At 36.0% G+C, this 19519-nt stretch overlaps 1 protein-coding gene across 1 annotated transcript in view; it reads left to right on the top strand.

Annotated features, from left to right (window-relative positions):
* Nucleotides 1-19519, top strand: part of LOC145666730 (uncharacterized) — a 334294-nt gene that overhangs the window by 76948 nt on the left and 237827 nt on the right. The gene's annotated exons all lie outside the window — the stretch shown is intronic.

The raw sequence follows: 19519 nt of genomic DNA, 5'->3' as shown, positions 1-19519 counted from the left end.
TCCGAAAGAAAGCATTTATGCACCTAGGTTGGTCCATACTTTTCGTCTTATCTTGATGTTAGGAATCACCTCCCAAATGTCGGTATTGTTTTGAAACACCCTTTATAAATAGTACAAATACATAATCTACATTTAAACGGAATTTTAGACATTTACGATGGTTTACTAAAACATTGCGTAGTTATCAACATGTTATGTCTTAGTTAAATTTTTTAAGTTTCTTCATTCTGTGTTTCTAAAGTTTGTTTCTCCAGGAATTAAATGAAAAGGAGTTGGTGTTTCTCTTATTGTAGTTTGGATTCCTCAATATATTACGTACAGATTCGAGACATGAATTTCAGTTATCTTTCTATGATTTCTTATCTTTCCACAAAGTGTGCCTGGTAAAGAGCTACGAATGAGAAAACAAAAACTTAAGTTGGAATTTTGTGGCGTGATAATAACTACCAATTTTGGGGCTGATATTTGTACTAAGTTCTCTTTACGAAAACAACATGTCCAAAATTTTACAATTTTTTGAAATTTTAGTATTCATCATGTAGGTAGTACATTGGTACTGTATGTGGATATTCAGTAAATTATTAAAACCTTGAGTATTTTTGGTTGTTATTATTTCCGCAAATGTTTTCATCAGCAAGTCTCTGACCATAATTATTCCGTGTTCATTAATATAAAAATCTGAAATCAGGCACATGCAAGTAAATTTTAAATTTTACTTGAACTGTTTTCAGATGATTTGTCAATTAAAAAAAAAAAAAAACCTTGTAATAGGCCTAAATAATTCTAACATGTAATTTACTCTAATTAATTAAACGCTTCTTTAATTCGGTCAGTTTTCGGTAATAATACTGAAATAAAATTTTCAAAACATCTATAACTAACTCTATAGCTTGTGGATCCGGAGGTTCAATGTCGCATTCGCAAGAGCTCTCCATTGACTTCTGTCCTTAGCCAACTGGATCCAGTTTCTACTTTGTATCCCTATTTCTGCAAGATTTGCCTTAATATTGTCCCTTCATTTGCGCCTAGATCTTCCTAATAGTCTTTTTCCAGTTGGGTTTCCGTTAAAATTTAGAAAGCGTTTCTGCTTTCTTCCATTCTAGCTACATGACCTGCCCACCTGAACCTCCAGGAGTTAATGACCCTAACAGTGTTGGGTAAACCGTATAAAATATGCCGTTTCTTTTATCAAGTTTCCGCCATTTTCCATTCCCATCCGTCTTGGGTACTAGTATTCGCCTTAGGATTTTATTTTCAAATACATTCAATCTTCGTTCTTCCCTTAAAGTAAGCGAACATGTTTCGCAACCATACAGTACAATAGCCATAATTATCGTTTCATGTATTTTAAGTACAATTCTTTGACAGGATTCATAAAGACAAAAGATTTTATGCTGAATAATAACACGAATTTCCTGCTTTCAATCAGCATTTAATTTCTTTGTCGATATGGTTTTGGTTAATACTGATCCTAGATATTTGAAAGTATCCACTTGATCAAAAGTATTATTTGATTTGCAGTATTACGATCACGACGGATTTCCATTTATTTAGTTTCCTCTGCATTTACTTCTAAACCCATGTCCCTACAGGCGTTTAATAAAACTTCTGCATTTCTTTCTATTGTCCTCATATCATACAATCCCCTATCAGGTTTACATCATCAGCATAAGCTAGAATTTGGTGAGTGCTACTCAGCCCTAGGGCTTGGTTCCTATCTTTGATTTTCTTTATAGCGCATTCTACAACAAAATTGAATAATAATGGAGACACTCCGTCTCATTTCAAGCCATTCTTGTGGACAAGTATTTTTCTACTTGAATTTTATTTTGGGATTTATTTAAACACGTCTTAATTAATTTAATTAGCTTTCTCGATATTTCAAATTCGGTAAGAATGTTCCACAATGTTTTCCTCCTAATAGAATCGTGGGCATTTATGAAATCAATAAATAATTAATGTACTGGAGAAATATAGACCCATTTCTTTTCGAATATTTCACGAATGATAAATATCTAGTAATACTTTATCGATTTTTCCTAAATCTGCACTTATAATCTCCAATAATTTCATCTGCATATGGGATCAATCTTACTAACAGTATGTTTTACAAGATTTTAGAGGGTGCTGACAAAAGATAGATGCGTCGATCAGTTTTTTGTCACCTTTCTTGTGAATTGGTACAATGATTGATTTTTTTTTCCACTTTTGTCATAATTTTTTCTTGTTCCAGATGAGGAGAATGTGTTTGTGTATCTCGTTCCACATTATCTTCTCTGTCGAACCATGATTTCTTCCTACGTATTTACACGCGCCCTAATTTTTCTTCTGCCGAAATTTTAGTGTTATCCCTAATTTTAATCCAAGTATCCTCAATACTGGTGAATTCCAACCCTTCTAAAACCGAGAATCTATTCGACACGTCAATCTAACGCCGCCTAACTCTTCTAATTTCTTTGAATTAAACTTCTTCGTTTTCAAATGCTGAAGATTTCCAATTTTCAACGATTATCTCTCTCTTATTATCACTGCTACAGTGATCAGTATCAGCCAGCTCCTCTAAACGACCGAATATAAATTATGTTATATTCTCTTCTTCTATCTACTAAAGTGTGATCAATTTGATTGTTTTTTTTTTTTTTTTTTTTTATCTGGTGAGATGTGGGAATTATGTACTCTTCACGATAAGGATTTTAGATGTTGCAAAATTTACGAATCTAAGGCCATTGTCATTACTTTTCTTATATAGATTCGTGCCCTATAATCAGTTTGAAAATATGCTCTCGTCCTACCTTCTGCTAATAGAACTCTAATAGAATTTTCGTATGGTATCACGGGAGTTATCAAATACAATTTTTAGTTCTTCGTAAATTTTACTCTTTATCTTCTATTGGGCTTTTATGTTTAGAACAATAATATCGCACCATCGAACCTGAAGAGTAATAGAAAAGAGAGCCTATCACTGACAAATTCAACACATTTAGTTGCTGATAGTATTCGTTTGAGAACGAAAAATCTTGTTCCTAGTTGGCAATTTTTATTTCCTTCCCCGTAAAGGAACGTAAAATTTCCTGTTTCATTGTTCTATTTTCTTACCATCTAAATTCCTGAACATTTACTATTTTCATCCTGTATTTCTCTAACTCACTTGTTACAAATTTGAACGCGCCTGCCTTATAAAGACATCTTATATTTGACATTCCAAATTTTATGTCCATTTTACCTTGCTGAGACCGTGCTAAGTTATCAGTCCTGGTCTGAGGCTTGTGTGAATGATTCTCAACGAGTGTCTCTTTTTAACAGGATAAAGTTGTTAGCTTCACGCCAAACCTCCGAGCTGGAGGTCCATCCACTCTTTGTCGTTTGTCCACGACTGTTTACTCAATATGTTCACAGCTAACCTCTGCTTCTATAGGTTTTCTCCCCTTGATTCACAATCACAATCTGAGGACACGCCATGCCATGGTCACAGAAATCCACATTGCATTTTAAATATATCACAACATTTTAAACAACTGACTGACCTATGATAGTCATTGATACCATGGGAATCCAATGTTGAAACCAGAAGTGGCATATCTTCCACTTACGGTTCAATAGAGATAGAAAAGTACAGACATTTTTTCTCTGTCAGCGTTTCTCAACCTTTTCAAAAGTGGGACTACTTTTATTAGTCAGAATATTCTACGGATCACCCTACTCTTGTCCCTCCTTTGAAAGTAATTTTATATATACCAATTCAACACATTTAGTTGCTGATATTATTCGTTTGAGAACGGAAAATCTTGTTCCTAGTTGGCAATTTTTGTTTCCTTCCCCGTAAATGAACGTAAAATTTCCTGTTTCATTGCTCCATTTCCTTCCCATCAAACTTCCTACATTTAATATCTTGACTATACACCAGTATATGTCTTTAATAACAGTATTAATTAAATTTCCCTTTATTTTGTATTAATGTTAATAGAAGAAAAGTTTAAAGTCAGTATTTTATAATAATGGATCCAAGCCTTAAGCTATACGTATAATCTTATGTCATTAATTTGCATAACCTATTATTTACATTATGTATACTTGTTTAAGATTCTTAACTATGTATAATAATCACTAGAGGATCCAGAAAAGTTGCCTGGACGGGACGGATCGCTTCCTGAACGATACATTAATTCATCGTATTAATATTATGTGTTCTAAGTTAATAATATAAATAATAATATGAGTATTCAACAAAAATATAACAAATAATGTGCATGACGGTTTGGGTACAAAACCTCGCGGCCAGAACCTCGCGGCGACAACCTCGCCTCCCAAAACCTCGCGGCCCAAAATCTCGCCAGGCCGAAACCTCACCTGGTCAAAACCTCGCCGCCCAAAACCTCGCGGGACAAAATCTCGCCGGGCTAAAACCTGGCGCCCCAAAATATCGCCATACCCAAAATCTCGCCTGACCAAAATGTAAATGTTCCAACAGATGATAAGGATGACGGTATAAAAGACGTTGTTTCAGAAGAAGTATCACGGGTATTTGACCAAGTCCCGCGATACCATATGAAAATTCTATTTCTGTATTAGAGGATTTCAATGTGAAGGTAGGGCGACAGGATGTTTTTAAACTGGTTATAGGGAAAGAAAGTCTGCATAAGGAAAGTAATGACAACTAACGGGGTTAGTTTCGTGAAGTTTGGAACATCCAAAAACTTAAAATTTTAACAAAAATCTAATAATATTTATGAAAGTATGAAATAATATATGAGTTTTTACGACGTCCCTTGATTATGTCCTATAGGTTAAAGGAGACGTAGATGACCAGGATGAAGGAAATGATCGAATAAAGAAAGTGGGAGGAAACGGGAATAAGCCGAGAAAGCCCACGCACACGATGTTTTGTACCTTCTTCTTCTTCTTCTTCTTGTTATTATTATTATTATTATTATTATTATTATTATTATTATTATTATTATTATTATTATTATTATTATTATTATTATTATTATTTATAATGTGGAATTGCATATTACGAAACACATTGGGTAAATTTTAAAGAAAACTTTCATCCGCGGCGAGGTTTTGGCCGGGCGAGATTTTGGGTGGCGAGGTTTTGGCCCGGCGAGATTTTGTCCCGCGAGGTTTTGGGCGGCGAGGTTTTGGCCACGCGAGGTTTTGGCCCGGCGAGATTTTGTCCCGCGAGGTTTTGAGCGGCGAGGTTTTGGCCACGCGAGGTTTTGGGCAGCGAGGTTTTGGCCACGCGAGGTTTTGGCCCGGCGAGATTTTGTCCCGCGAGGTTTTGGCCGGCGAGATTTTGGGCGGCGATGTTTCGGCCGCGAGATTTTGTCCGTATCCCGTGCATGACCTGTTGGATTTTTCGGGGCTTCAAGTTTCATCTATTCAAGATTCGCCTAATACCTCCTAGCTATGCAAATATCAATCAAAGTGATGACACAATTAATTTTCTTATTAGGCGAAAGTTGAACTTTTCTTAAAACTTTATTTAGCTCGCATACGTTGGTAGTTATGAACTTTATTAATAGTTAAAATTTCCTCTTGAAACTATTTTTACGCTCTTGTTAAATAAGTCCAGTATGTAGGGGAACCCCAGCAAAAGACAGTAGCTTAATGAAACTTGGAGGTTAGTTTCATTTCATCAAGCATAGTAATATCCTGAAAGTCTCCGAATATCCTTTTCAGCTTCATCTAATATGGCTGCCATATCCAATTTGGCCGCCGCCGTCTATGGAACAATTATGTTTTGTTTGATTTCTTACCTTAGGTTGAATTATAATATCACAGTCTTGGAACTTATAACAAAATATTTTGTAGGGTGTATATATAAAGTTTCCTTTGTTTGATATATAATTAATCTTTGTAGGTTAGTAGATATAAAGTTATAAATGATAGAGTAGGCTTGTATCGCTTAATCTTGTACCTGTGTTTCTTTCAGGTGCATTTTTCTGATTTCCTTGTTTTTTTAAATATACAATATTACAGTATATAAGTACAAAAAATAAAAAAAAATATGTGAACGTGCCACAGTTACAATTGATATACGTAAAATATGGTACATTTGAGAATAACTGTAAACCAATTTAGCAAAATATCCCGGAGAGAAAACGTTATTTAAGCAAAGTGCAGTTTTTTTTTTAAATGGACGATAGAAATAATTTATAGTACATAAAAAACACAAAAAAGTAATCCATCCCTGGAACGGTCCACTCTTTGGACATAAATGATACAGTTGGATTGGACCAGACCCACTGTTTTTCCACATGAGAAATGTCGTTGAAGTAACCAGTTTTAAGGAAAGCAGTTATATATTAATGAACATAGACTGAAAGTATTTGAGAACAAGATCCTGAGACGAATATTCGGACCCAAGAGGAACGAGAATGGTGAATGGCGGAAACTTTATAACGAGGAACAACATAATTTATACGGTTTATCAAACATTATTAGGGTCATCAAGTCTAGGAGGCTCAGGTAGGCAGGTAATGTAGTCAGAATGGAAGAAAGTAGGAACGCTTTCAAAGTCTTAACTGGAAGACCAATCGGAAAATGACCATTAGGAAGACCTAGGCGTAGATGAGAAGACAACATTAAGATGGATCTCGCAGAAATAGGAATACAAATAGAAACTGGATCCAGTTGGCTAAGGGTAGAAGCAGGGGCGTCATTTAGGGGGCAGAGAGGGGCATTTGCCGCCCCTGAGTTTGAAATGTATATAGATTTTATCAATAGAATAGTAGTAAATCAGTGAAAAACGCGAAATTTTGCTTATATCAAGGGGTCTTTCCCCCCCCCCCCCAAGCAAAATCTGAAATGACGCTCCTGAGTAGAAGTCAATGGATAGCTTTCGTGAACGCGGGATTGAACTTCCGGGTTCCATAGGCATAGCGTTAGTTATATATTAGTAATTTAGGTTTCATACAATAAACTTTGCTTCTTTCAGAACAGGAAAGGGACGAATTACACTAAAAATAAAAATAAAAAAGGACCTTCAAAACATTTATAAAAAAAGCATATAATTCGAGGGTAGTTCAACACTATCCCAACATATCACTTCTATCTTCCCCCTCCCCCCCAAAAATGTTATTTCCCTACAATTAATGTACAGTACATGTCAGAGTAAAACAATCTCGAGCATGAATAGTTGGACTGAGTTCATGGGAGTTTTACATTTGCAATACACCAGCTTCAGAAAAGAGTTTGGTGCTGGTATGTCCAAACAAGTAGGCCTAATTGGGTAGTATTCTTCATTTTCTCCTCCGGTTCGGAATCAATTGCTGGAATATCTTGTTCCAATCAAGTTTGCTCCTGATGGTATACCTTCAATACGTGTCGTCTGGTCGGATTTGCTCTTCTGGGTAAAATTAAGAAATGAGTGAATGGTGTGAAATAAGTCTTCTGTATGTGAAATATCGACAGAAAGCCAGTGGGCCACTATCATGCGATGGATAAAAGTGTAGCTGGGAAATGTTATCACACTTTTACTAGTTCTTCAGAATTTGTAGTAGATTTGTCGAATATGAATAACTGTAATTAATTTGCAAAATTCTAACAATAGTATAAATTTATTCACCCCTGCAAAGTTTTTAGTGAGGGGAAATTTTGTTCCAAAATATGAAGTTGGGAGAACTCCCTCTCATCTTCTCAGGATTTAGCAGTCTGGATCTGCCATTTTTGGTTTCAGTAGAGAGAGAATAGCGGCACTACAACATACTTTTGAAAAACGGGGTCAATAATGTTAAAACCATCTTCATCTTTTACCATTTTTGTTCTGATACCTATCCATAGACAGACAATCAGCGTTTCTTTAATATGACACTCCATATTTATATACAATACAATTTTGAAGTTTAAAATTACACGTTTTCCTAATTAGAATATATTCATTGCATATTTGCACTTGCACTGCAGTAGATCTAATAATGAGAGAAAGGTATTATTAAAAGGTTTAGTACATTTCATTCTTAACGAACATCGATTATAACAATAAACCTCATCTGTAAGAAGTTGCCACTTTTAAACTAGATTAACATAACATGAATTTCAATTCCCTTTCCAAGATTTCGTATCTTTTGTGAAATCGTGCTGAAAGCTTGCATTAAACTTCTGATTATGTTTTATATGACAGGGTCATATTATTTTATTGTACGACAGCGAAAGGAACAGCTGTTAAACTTAAATGAAGGAAAGTTACAGGATTTTCTGAAATGTAGCACCTCGTACGAGAAGGTACTGGAAATGAGTTCAAGGTGTGGCAAAGAATCGTAAAAAGTCTCTTTTTGATGTTCGTCCTCCTCTTTATGTTATCTGCTCCATCTTCTCATCAGAAAGCGTAACATGATGAAAGGGTTGAAGGAAGCCGTGTAAAAAGAAGATAGACATCTTCGTTCGTCTCATCTCTGCTTGAATGAAGTTAGTGTGTATCCATTTTTTTTTTTTTAAGTTCACTAAATGAAATCCAGATCTTGAAAGTTGCTTTCACATATTCAGTGAGAATATTTTTTATTGCCTACTATAGTGCGTTGACTGGGCAAGATTTGGTTGGATTTTTTTTCAATCAAAAGATTGTAATAACAGATCATCTAGTGTACTGTATAGAAACATATGTAGACTGTACTTTATGAATCTCGTTAAAAAAAAAAAAAAGGCGTATTATTAGCGAATAAAGAAAGCATATATCTGTACCAGATAAGCATTTGAGAAATTCAATGTAGCACTATAGAACCTCTGTAATTCCAGTGCCACGTTTTATTATTATTATTATTAAAGGAAATAATACTTCGATTAATATCACAATATGTCGTATCTGTATATACAATTTCCATTTTATCTACGAAGGTAAATCAATAACTATCTGCAATCAATTTTTATTATTTATTACCACAAGAGTCGCAGAGATAGGGATACAAAGTAGAAACTGGATGCAATTAGCTAAGGATAGAAGTCAGTAGAGAGCTTTTGTGAACGCGACACTGAACCTCCGGGTTCCATAGGCCATAGAGTTAGTTAGTTTTTTTTTTTTTTTTTTTTTTTATTACCACAAGAGTATAATGTTTGAATTCATATCATTTTTCAACATAGTCATCCTGGTTTTCAATGGTGTACATAGAGAGTGGCTCGGCCATCTTTACTTCGCAACAGTGCAAAGCGAACTGATGTGATAACGCTGCATCTTACTACAGAGGAAGCCAACAGTGACACCTACCGTCTGGTGAGCACATAGTGTCGTAGAGCCAATCTGAGGAGGAATATAAAAATACTGCAGTTACTTATTTACTTAACCTCGTATTTCTATAGTATCCTATTCAAAGAAAAATAAAAGAAATCGTTCACATTTCTGTTTATATTTGACGCAAGAAAAGAAAATAAAAAGGTATTTTTTGATTTAGTCACAACCACGTTGGCCCCTTCTTTATATACCCAGTTGACATATAGACTTCTTACCAATTAAGCTACTTTTACGTTCGAACTACATAGCAGGATTGAAGGTTAATTGACTATACGGAAAAAAAAAGTACTGATTCATTTCTTGTTTGATCGTCTTTACAACTGAAATTCTGGTGCAATAGTCCTTAGTGACCAGGGCCTACCAGCCGACTTGTGGCCTCCATGCCTTAGAATGTTGGATGGTCAGCACGTCGGCTTCCCCGCCGTTCGTGCTCGCTTTCCAAACTAGAGATGGCTACTTCTTCCTTTTAAGGAGCCCCTCAGTTGTCCTCACGACACTCGGTGTCCGTAGCAATGTGAACATCATTTAATGAGTACGCACTGTCTCCCATCTTTCCTCGGACCAAACTGGACACTGCAAGATTTCACTTATCTCATGAGGAACGATATTCCAGTGCAGGCCCGCAACTAGGGTTTCTGTCACCCGGGGCAAACACACAATTCGGCGCCCCCCCCCCCCCAAGGTTTAGTCGAAAAGTATCACTTATGGATTGCAACTGTAAATAATATTCTTAATGAAACCAGTTATATCGATTTTTAAGTACTTTAACCCTCCAATACGCGCGCGGGCTACCATTGTAGCCCAGCGTTTTTATTTTCCTTGCCGCAAAGTAATTCGAGATGATAACTCAAAGGGTGTCTGTGTACCTTTCTATCAACTATCATTCTGCGTGTTTAGGGTGTGGTCAAACGTAAAATCGAAAGGATCTCATTGTTATTCTGCTTGAAAGTTTCATGGGCTACATCTGTAGCCCGCGCGACTATTGATGTCACGGGTGTTCCAAAGCGTCAAAGTTTTTTCATTATAGTTTGAGTGTTGATCAGATGGTCAATGAGTTTGCAAAATGCCAATTCTGATGAGAAATGTTTTTAAAACCAATATTTACGATCCAAAATCATTGAGAACATAACAATGCAACAATGAAAAGCTTATTTTTATTTCTGTAAATTTTTCGGTGTAATCCTTTGATGTGGAGAAAAGAAGAAAACTTTCCATCAACAATGAAGCACACAAGAACTCCACACTATAGTGTTATGTGTACCTCTCGAACTTGAGCACTTTCTGTACCTTTTGGGCACCTTTCTGTATACTTTCTCTTTCTGTATATACGCACCTCTAAGGTGCACACAAGTGATAGAAAAAACTGATTCGAGCAAAGCATCTCTCTTTACAGTGCATTAACTAGAAATTTCATTAAATATGAAAGAAATTGCTTCATAAAATATTAATAAATAGATCAAGATATTTAGATTATTTAATGTATAGTAAATATTATACATTATATACGATTAATGTAAAAAGTGATTGAAATTAACAATAAAGCATAATAAAGCATAAGTTGGACTGATAGATAACAATTCAAAATGCCTCGAAAAGCTCTCAAGCAAAACTAATAGATAAAGCTTCATACAGCCTTCACTCGCAAAATCTCTTGGTAGGCGTACAAGAAACAATTAAATACACCGAGGCGTGTAAATTATCTTTTCCGCCACAAAACTGCCCTCTAGTTTAAAAACATTACAGCAATTACGTAACATTACAGGGGGCGCGTCTGAGCTAAACTCTTCAACCACCAGCAAGCAACAAAAATCGGTAACTTTTCGCCCCCGCCCCTATTGATAACAGCGTTTTAAACTTCAGAGCTGTTCTCAATGGAATTATACAAACAAACAGCTCCTTGTGGTAGGAAAAGGAAAGGGGGGCGGATTCTCTGTGGTCGCCCAAGGGAACAAATGCATGCAATATTAGGTTTTTAATGTATGACATTACACCTATTTAGATGAGACTCTCTCTCTCTCTCTCTCTCTCTCTCTCTCTCTCTCTCTATATATATATATATATATATATATATATATATATATATATATATATATATATATATATATATATATATATATATATATATATATATAATCAACGAAAAGAAAAAATGAAATGAAATGAAATGAAATCTGTAAGTTTTACGTCCCACGGTTGTGCCGATTAGGCTAAAGGAGACGGTGATGATGAGAGATGAGTGAAATGGTGGAATGAAGAAAGTGGGAGGAAACGGGAGAACCCCGAGAAAACCCACGAGCACAGTGTTTGTCCACCACAAAGTTCACTTGGCGGGGGCTGGGATTGAACCCGGGACTCCCAAGCACCAGAGGTGAACGCTCTACCACTGAGCCACCGTGCCTCCTCAACGAAAAGAGGTCCCATGGGAAAGGCCAAGTAAACTTTTGATTTCTTTTAACCTCTAGAATAAGTTCCTCAAGTGAAAGGGTGCGATTTTTAAAACAATTGATATATCTTCTTTCCGGCGCCCCCTCCAACCACGCGCCCGGGGCACGTGCCCCCTCTGCCCCCCCTAGTTGCGGCCCTGTTCCAGTGCGGCTTTTATTTTATCTCCTTTACCAGTATTGGATTAATTTGAGTTAAATGTGCCGTTTCAGCACTGAGCCTATATGAGACGGACTATGTTCTCTAAAATGGGATCCAAACCTATTCTTTACAATGGAATAAGTACCTTCGACAGGAATCGAACCCAGGAGCACATACCCCAAGCCAGGTCTAAGTATGCATGTTAACCAGAAGGAGTCACTTATCCAGCAAGACATGACCACAATCGTTGTCAACAGTAATCGAACACGAGTACCCTACACTGAGAACTAAAGACTAACAAAGTTGATTTAAATAAATAGATTAAACCAAAAACCTTTGCAATGGATGCATATTAAATAAACTAAGTGGCACAACAGCCCTGAAAGACCCGTTTTGGAGGTGATGTGTGTTAGCACACTGCTGCTCGCCGTTAATAATACTTTTCACGATCTGCCTGTTTAGAAAAATTTACAAGAATGTGGTTCTATAACGGAGAAGATCCAAACTTTGTACGTACTTTGGTATTTCTGCTATGATACTCTTATCATAGCTTCTGTTAGCTACCTACTCATGGTTTTCAGTATCATCATCATTGTCAGTTCCTTGTTAAGTAAGTGGTCACGGTGGTTCAGTGGTACATCTCTTACCACTGATGCGTGAGATCCCTGCTTCGATCTCCACCAAGCATATTTGTGGTGGAGAACGTTATGTCCGTGGGTTTTCTCGGCGTGCTCTCGTTACTTCCACATTCTCATCCCAAGTCTTCCATCATTATTCACTTGCTTTATTCATCGTCTTACTTAGTCTACAGGGTATTAACATGGGACGTTAAACTGGAAGATTTCATTTTTTGTTAAGTATTTTGCTACAGTGATAGGTGACTTGTTCCAAATTAGGAAGAGCGGTCCCAGGTTCGATTCCCGGTGGGGATACTCGGTCGAAAAATTGTATAATGGTTTTTCAGACCAGTTACCCTGAGTGAGGTTTTCCTGGGTTTTCCCCATTCACACCAGGCAAATGCTGGGGTGGTACCTAATTTATAGGTCCCAGGCCGCTTCCTTCCTTCCCTTTCCGCGGATAGCGTGCTTGCCGGGGAACGTCATCCCTCAAACGTGACGGGCTAAATGGCCTTAGATGACGAAAGCAGAGAAATCTAAATCCTAATCTAAATCTCCTCCAAATTAGGAAGTTTCCTTGCATTTGCCTCCTCAATTACTCATCTTTACTTCCGCTTTGACATCTTGTAATCTTTACCTGGATCTTTGTATAAAAAGTTCAACAGTTGCGGGTCGTGATATAAATGAAATCGATAAAACTTAAACCTTTTACTTTAAACCAGGGATGCAAATAACCATTCGCCCACTCGCCCGGGGCGAGTGGTTCATCTGTGAGGGCGAGTATTTAATATTATACCGAAGGTAAGTAAATGATTTCCATTGTGGAATGTGGGCTAGTAGCATTTTCCTTGGGCTAGTGAAATTTTGTTGATTATTTGCATTCCTGCTTTAAACTAAGGGAAAACTATTCACCTAATAATTTTATTCTTGTATACAAAAATTGAGGAGCGTTTTTTCAAAAATCGATAGAGCACAAATTTTGAGAATCGGAGGTATATATGGGATAGGTATGTTTTTTATGCTACCAATCGAGCTGTGAAATCAGAATTGGCAAATCTCGATATGTATCGTGTGTATAGTATACTGAATCATGAGCGTTTTGTCAGAACTAGATAGAGCTCATGCACAACAATTTCTCAAAACTCGATACAGCACTACCGAACCCTGCAATCTCGTGAAGTTTTCAAAGTTCTTAACAGGAACTGGCAAATCAAAACACTGAAGGAGATTCCTCAGAAGATTCTGAAAGCAAAGTGGCCATTTCACATAGTAATGCAGCGTGTCATATCCTACAGAAGTATGTACTGATAGTGTAAGTGTGCAGTACACTTACATTGGGTTACCTGTGGAGGTTTCTGTTTTCAGATCTGGAATTAAAACATGCCACAAAGAATTGCTAAGATCCTCATGTCTACAGAAGATGAACATGGTGTCCAGTGAGAAGAAGAAGGACATAAAGAAACTCTTACACTTTTTCGAAATGCCGAAAGAAGCAAGAGGATTTTATGAAGATGTTCTCAGAGACTGCTAACTACAACGTAAATGTATGCTTCATTACTAACTATTGTGAACGCTTTGTATTCTTACATCCTAGTGTTACGCTTTGAAATTTCCCATAATGTCTATTATTTTTTCATTCGTGTAACCATGTAGAAGTAACCCTTTATACTGTACACAAAACTAACTCAATAAAACAAAATACTAATACTAATCAAAACTAAATAAAGAGTATATCATGACGATATAAAACTTAAATTACAATAGTAATATAACAGTATAACACTATAAAACAATAATACTAGCTGCAAATTCAGGTTCAGTCACATTTCTATGTTTCCTGTCCATGTACTCTATCGAGTTTTGAAAAGACCTGCATTTTTTAAGTAGTCAATTCTATGACAAATATTTGTATTTTCTAGGAGATTCACGTTGTTTGTACTTGTCCCAGGATAATAACTAGCATTACCTACAATTACGTTTCCTTAATGAAAGGTTATGCACAATAATAACAAAAATGCAATTCCTGTAAAAATGATGTTTTGTGCTCTATCGAGTTTTGAAAAAACGCTCCTCAATTGGTACATTACATGAGGTTTTTTTCTCCTTAGTTTGAAGCGATAAAAATTGTATTTTTTTTACCGATGTGATTTTCCTCACAATCAGGAGCTGCCACCGAACTTAAGAAAAAGACTCATCAAATGTTTACTGTGAAATATTGTACTCTATAAAGCAGAAACACTCCACTACTCAAAAGTTATTAAAAGAATTGAAGCTTTCGAAATGTGGGTGTGGAGAAAAATGAATTGGTAGGTTCTTTGGATTAGAGTTTAGCATCCTTTTTTATTATCGAGGTTGTATGAGACGTGGACGCACAGTTTAAGGTAGAAAAAAATGAAATGAATTTTTTGAATTTTACGTCCCACGGTTATGCCGGCTAGGCTAAAGGAGACGGTGAAGATGAGAAATGAATGAAATGGTGGACCGAACCAACATAATACGATCAAATAAGGTTCTCCCATCGGGACCCCGTGTAACAAAGGCGCGAGCGTGCTAGCCCAGAGGGAAGGGAAAGAAGAATGTAGGAAATTAGCTACACTGAGAAAAAAAATGTAGGTGGTGTACTTAAAAAGATAGGTTACTTGCGTAATTCCTGTAGTTTTTGGACTTAACGTACAGCAAACGTATAACTGAAAACGCATGTTTTATAATACTTTCTGTATAAGTGTTCCATCTATACGTACTTTTCGTATGAAACAATGTAGGCGGTCAGGATCTCACATACAAATGGACGTATATAACATATAGCTGACGAAGGTAACATAAGTATATGCATGTGATATACGGAAAACAGATGTCAGACATCCTGAAACTGCATGATGTAACATCTAAGGTCAGTGCCTATGTAGCACACGGATAACGTATGCTCCGTACTGATTTCTATAGTAAGCAAGAGGATTCCGTATATTTGTACAATATACCGCTGTCCGGAGAACGGATTTTTCTCTGTGTAGTTAGAGCGGAATACGAATGATGAAGTGTTGATAATTCTAGATGTAATTAATAAGAGGAAGAGAAACTAGTTGGTATATTGGCTGAGACGGAACTGTATCAGTAGAGAGATAATAGAACGTACGGTGGCAAGAAAAACAGGAAGGAGTGAAAGAGGTTATAATTAAAGGACGATATTAAAAGAGAAAATTGTTACATTAAGATAGAGAGAACCTCAGGAGTGTGGTGCATGGTAGCTTCTCGGTTTGCGACAGACGACCAACCTGGAGGAAAAATTGGTGTATGTTTGAAAAGGAATGTTTGCAGATGCAGTGTGTGTGTGGTTCAATTTGTAGTTCTATACGTGTTTTTTATAGTATTTTTTTTTTCAATTTGTTAGTTCAAAACTTAATTAAATACAAATCACGGATAATAACAATCAAGATTAAAGGAAACAATCTGTAAAACGCAAACAAAACAAAAGGCAAAAATTAATCTCGCCTGATTAACAAATGAAAATCAACGCATTATTATAACACATTCTTCAACTTCATTTTATTAATTCAATTTCATATTACATGCAATCAAGTAAACAATTCAATCACTAAGTTTATGCAATCATATAAAGTTTGAATGTGACTAATGAATACAAAAGGATAAGACAATCTTGGCTGGATAACAAGTTTGTGATTAGATTAATAGAAATGGCTGGGGATTTTACATCTTATTGCAATGGACAATGATAATTCAGTAGCTACTAATTATAACCAATCAATGATCACGGAGAATTAAAATGCGTACTAATTGCTCTCATATTCTTCTTATAAATTAATTGGATATTTAACAACTTAAGCATAAAACTATTTTGCACTTTTAGCACACTAGGACGTTATGTCTGGTATACCTACTTTTTCCCCAATAAAGGTGCTGATGAATAAATGAATGATCTACCAGTAATGCCAGAATTGCTATGATGATGACGAGGATAATGTATTTTCCCTCTATCTTGTTTTTCTTCCCTTTTATTACGTCCTTCTCCTATATACGTTCTAGGATATCCCTCAGTACATAATTTCTTTTCAATATCCTAATCAGTTCTTTTTGCTCGTTTTAATACTCTCAAATATTGTTCTTTTTCCCAGCACTTTCTCACTAGTTTACCGATTTTCTTTTATTTTCATACAAATACCTACGCGTACCTTTGTAAGATCGCTTGTCGTGTCATTCGTAATAAATGAACTATTAAAATAGTTGAGACCTTCATTTAGAATATTTTCTCAAAAGTGCACACAGTTTATGAATACCGTTATTATAATTTTGATTGCTAAGCAGGAAACAAAATTTACAAACATTATTCCTCTTTCCTGGCCTTCTTTTTTCTCTACACAGTAAATTTTAAAAAGCTTTTGCTTCTCAGACAAATATTAAAAAAAAAAAAAAAAAGAAAAAAAGAAAATTTAGAGCAGCCTGTAAGTTAGTGGCTGTAAACTTGATTCATGTTTTCAATTTTTCTCTTTTTTTTCTTTCTTTTCCCATTTCTGCGATTGTATCTTCATTTTTAATGTAGAAATTTGGAACCATTCCAGCTAGACTACGTCGGCATGAGTCATTTGTGTTGAATGATGCAGAGTATACAGTATAAGCGAGCTGGAGTCTTGACCAGTGCAATAACCTTGCTTTTGCACAGTATACTGTTATGCGCTTAGAAAAACAAAACAGAGGAGACAAGGAAAGAATTAACTGGATGTCTCAAATAAATAGGGATGAGTCGGTACCGCGTCGCAGCGCAAAGATAGAAGCGGCATTATGTTGCATGAAAGCGAAGTCAATGATTGGCTTTGTTAACATCACTCTGCGAAAATTATTCGTGACTGCTGCTGCCGTCTCTGTTAATTAAACTAATTCGTTCTCTTCCGGTTAGTTCACATTTTGCGAATAATTATTCACTATTTCGCTCTAGATTTAAGGGTGGTGTGTGCTATGCAATTTGGTCAATAGATGGCGTCGTGGTATTTGTGGCTGTATACCCTGCAGCCAAATATAAGTAATCAATAAATATTTTGTTAACATTTCTAACAATACTTCTGGAATGTGTAAAACGATAATAGAACAGTGGAAATCTTCCATTGTAAATGTTTATGTTTTCAAATTGCATAACTCAACAACTCTTGCGTTACAACCTATGAAGGATGCACATACTATATGTCTATGACTGTCCATATGGCTTCCAATTGCATGATATATAGTCAGCATTTCCATTCCCATATTTCTGGCTTTCTAGACCAGGGTTCGTTACATCTTAATTAAAGTAGCACATGGTAAAGTTGGGTCATAATAAAGTTAATTCAACACAGACTTCTATCTCTCCACAAAAATTGAACCCAGAACTTTGTGCTAACAATACTGCTATACAGAAAGTGCTATTCAAGCTCATCTTAATTAAAGAAGTGACATAAATATCTTACAAATCTCTTTTAGATGTTTAGTTAAAACTTTGGTGTGAGATACCTAAATTCGATTCTCAGTGGTAGCTCATATGTTGAATCCTACATTAAGCTGTAAGTCCGTATCCCATATAGTTTCGGTGCTGAAAAAGGAATTCTAAACTATAATACGACCAACTAACCCACTGGAATTATATTAAGATGTGGAAGAAATATAGTAAGTTTGGGTGATTCCAGACAGTTGCTGAATCCGGACATCCTAAGCTTACGATAATACTGTTCTTCTCATGTGTACTGTGGAGACTTGTTGTGATGCCTATTTGAAGCACCGTACCTTCGTACAGTTCAGTGATGAGTAGAAAGTGCAAAGAGTTTCCACGGTGGGGGAAAGAAGAAGAAACAGGAAAGTCATGCACGTTTTCTGACCTGATGTAACTTTTTAGTGTAATATGTTAAGGTTTTACACAGAAGTGGTTGTCAGCAAATGGCCAAGTAAGACATATATCGAAGCGAAGACCCTACTTTACTCGTTGCATATTGGATGAATTCTATTACTTTGCGAGTGTCAACGCGTGCTCAAGTGTACAGTGCTCAAAACGGGCGAATCCGGACGTGTAGGGAAGGGTGAATTCGGACACGTTTATTACGTTAAACTGAATCCGGACAATGTGATTAATGAAATAAGAGGATTGAGAACACCCTCTCCTCTCTCGCTTTTCACGTTTATGAGTGTGAAATAGCACATGAGGTCTATTGCTTGTATCTAACGTCTATTCATTTTTGCCATAAATGGACTCCGAGGAATCACCAGAAAAAGCTAAAAAATTATCTTAGGATCTACCAACACAAATAAATTACACAATGCTAATCACAAGGTGCTCAGAAATTCTACAATACTGAATGGCTACATCATCTGGTATATTCCCATTTGATCCGCTACAAGTTCAGGAACATGAATTTCTTTTGTCGAATGAACATAATCCTCCAATAGCTGGTAACAATTCCTTTTCTGTGTCATCAAACTCATCCCCAAACATGTCTTAATCGCCTTCAGAGTCCCCAGTCAAAGAGTTCATAATTTTTCCTGTTGTTGCTTCTTCCAAACCCACATCCAAAAAGCCAGCTGTTGCTAAAAGATTAAGTGTCTCGAATTGCAGTTTGTTTCCAACTGTCTCCTCAAACACAATCGAAGGCATGGATGAAAACAACTGTGGGAAGAATTATTATGCACCATCATTAAGCAAATACGATTCCTGGGTATCCTGTACTGTGTGTAAGACCTGGTTTCATGAAAGATGTGTGCCAGGTGATAAGGAACTGTATTTTATCTGTGGATGATGTGTCTGAATTATGACTAATGCTTCTAAAATTGGCAGATGTCATTAACGCAAGAAAACAAATGTTATTCTCAGTGCACACATATTATACATTTTACTAATAATCTAGTTGTTACTTGCAAAAAATAGTAGTACAATGTATTTCTAATGGAAACAAATGTGATTACTATTTTTAATGATAAAATGCTGTAGTGATAGTTATACTACTGTGCATTTAGCTTACAATTTCAACTGTAAAGATATTAGTATAGAAATTGCTATGTTCGTAATTTGTATGTATTTATCATGTATTTGTATTTATATTCTGTACTTATCATGTTAGAA

Source organism: Thermobia domestica, chromosome 12 (genome assembly GCF_964235325.1).
Source record: "Thermobia domestica chromosome 12, izTheDome1.hap1.1, whole genome shotgun sequence".
Classification (NCBI taxonomy): Eukaryota; Metazoa; Arthropoda; class Insecta; order Zygentoma; family Lepismatidae; genus Thermobia; species Thermobia domestica.
Note: the sequence above shows the minus strand (reverse complement) of the source record. Positions and strands in the feature narration are given on the sequence as shown.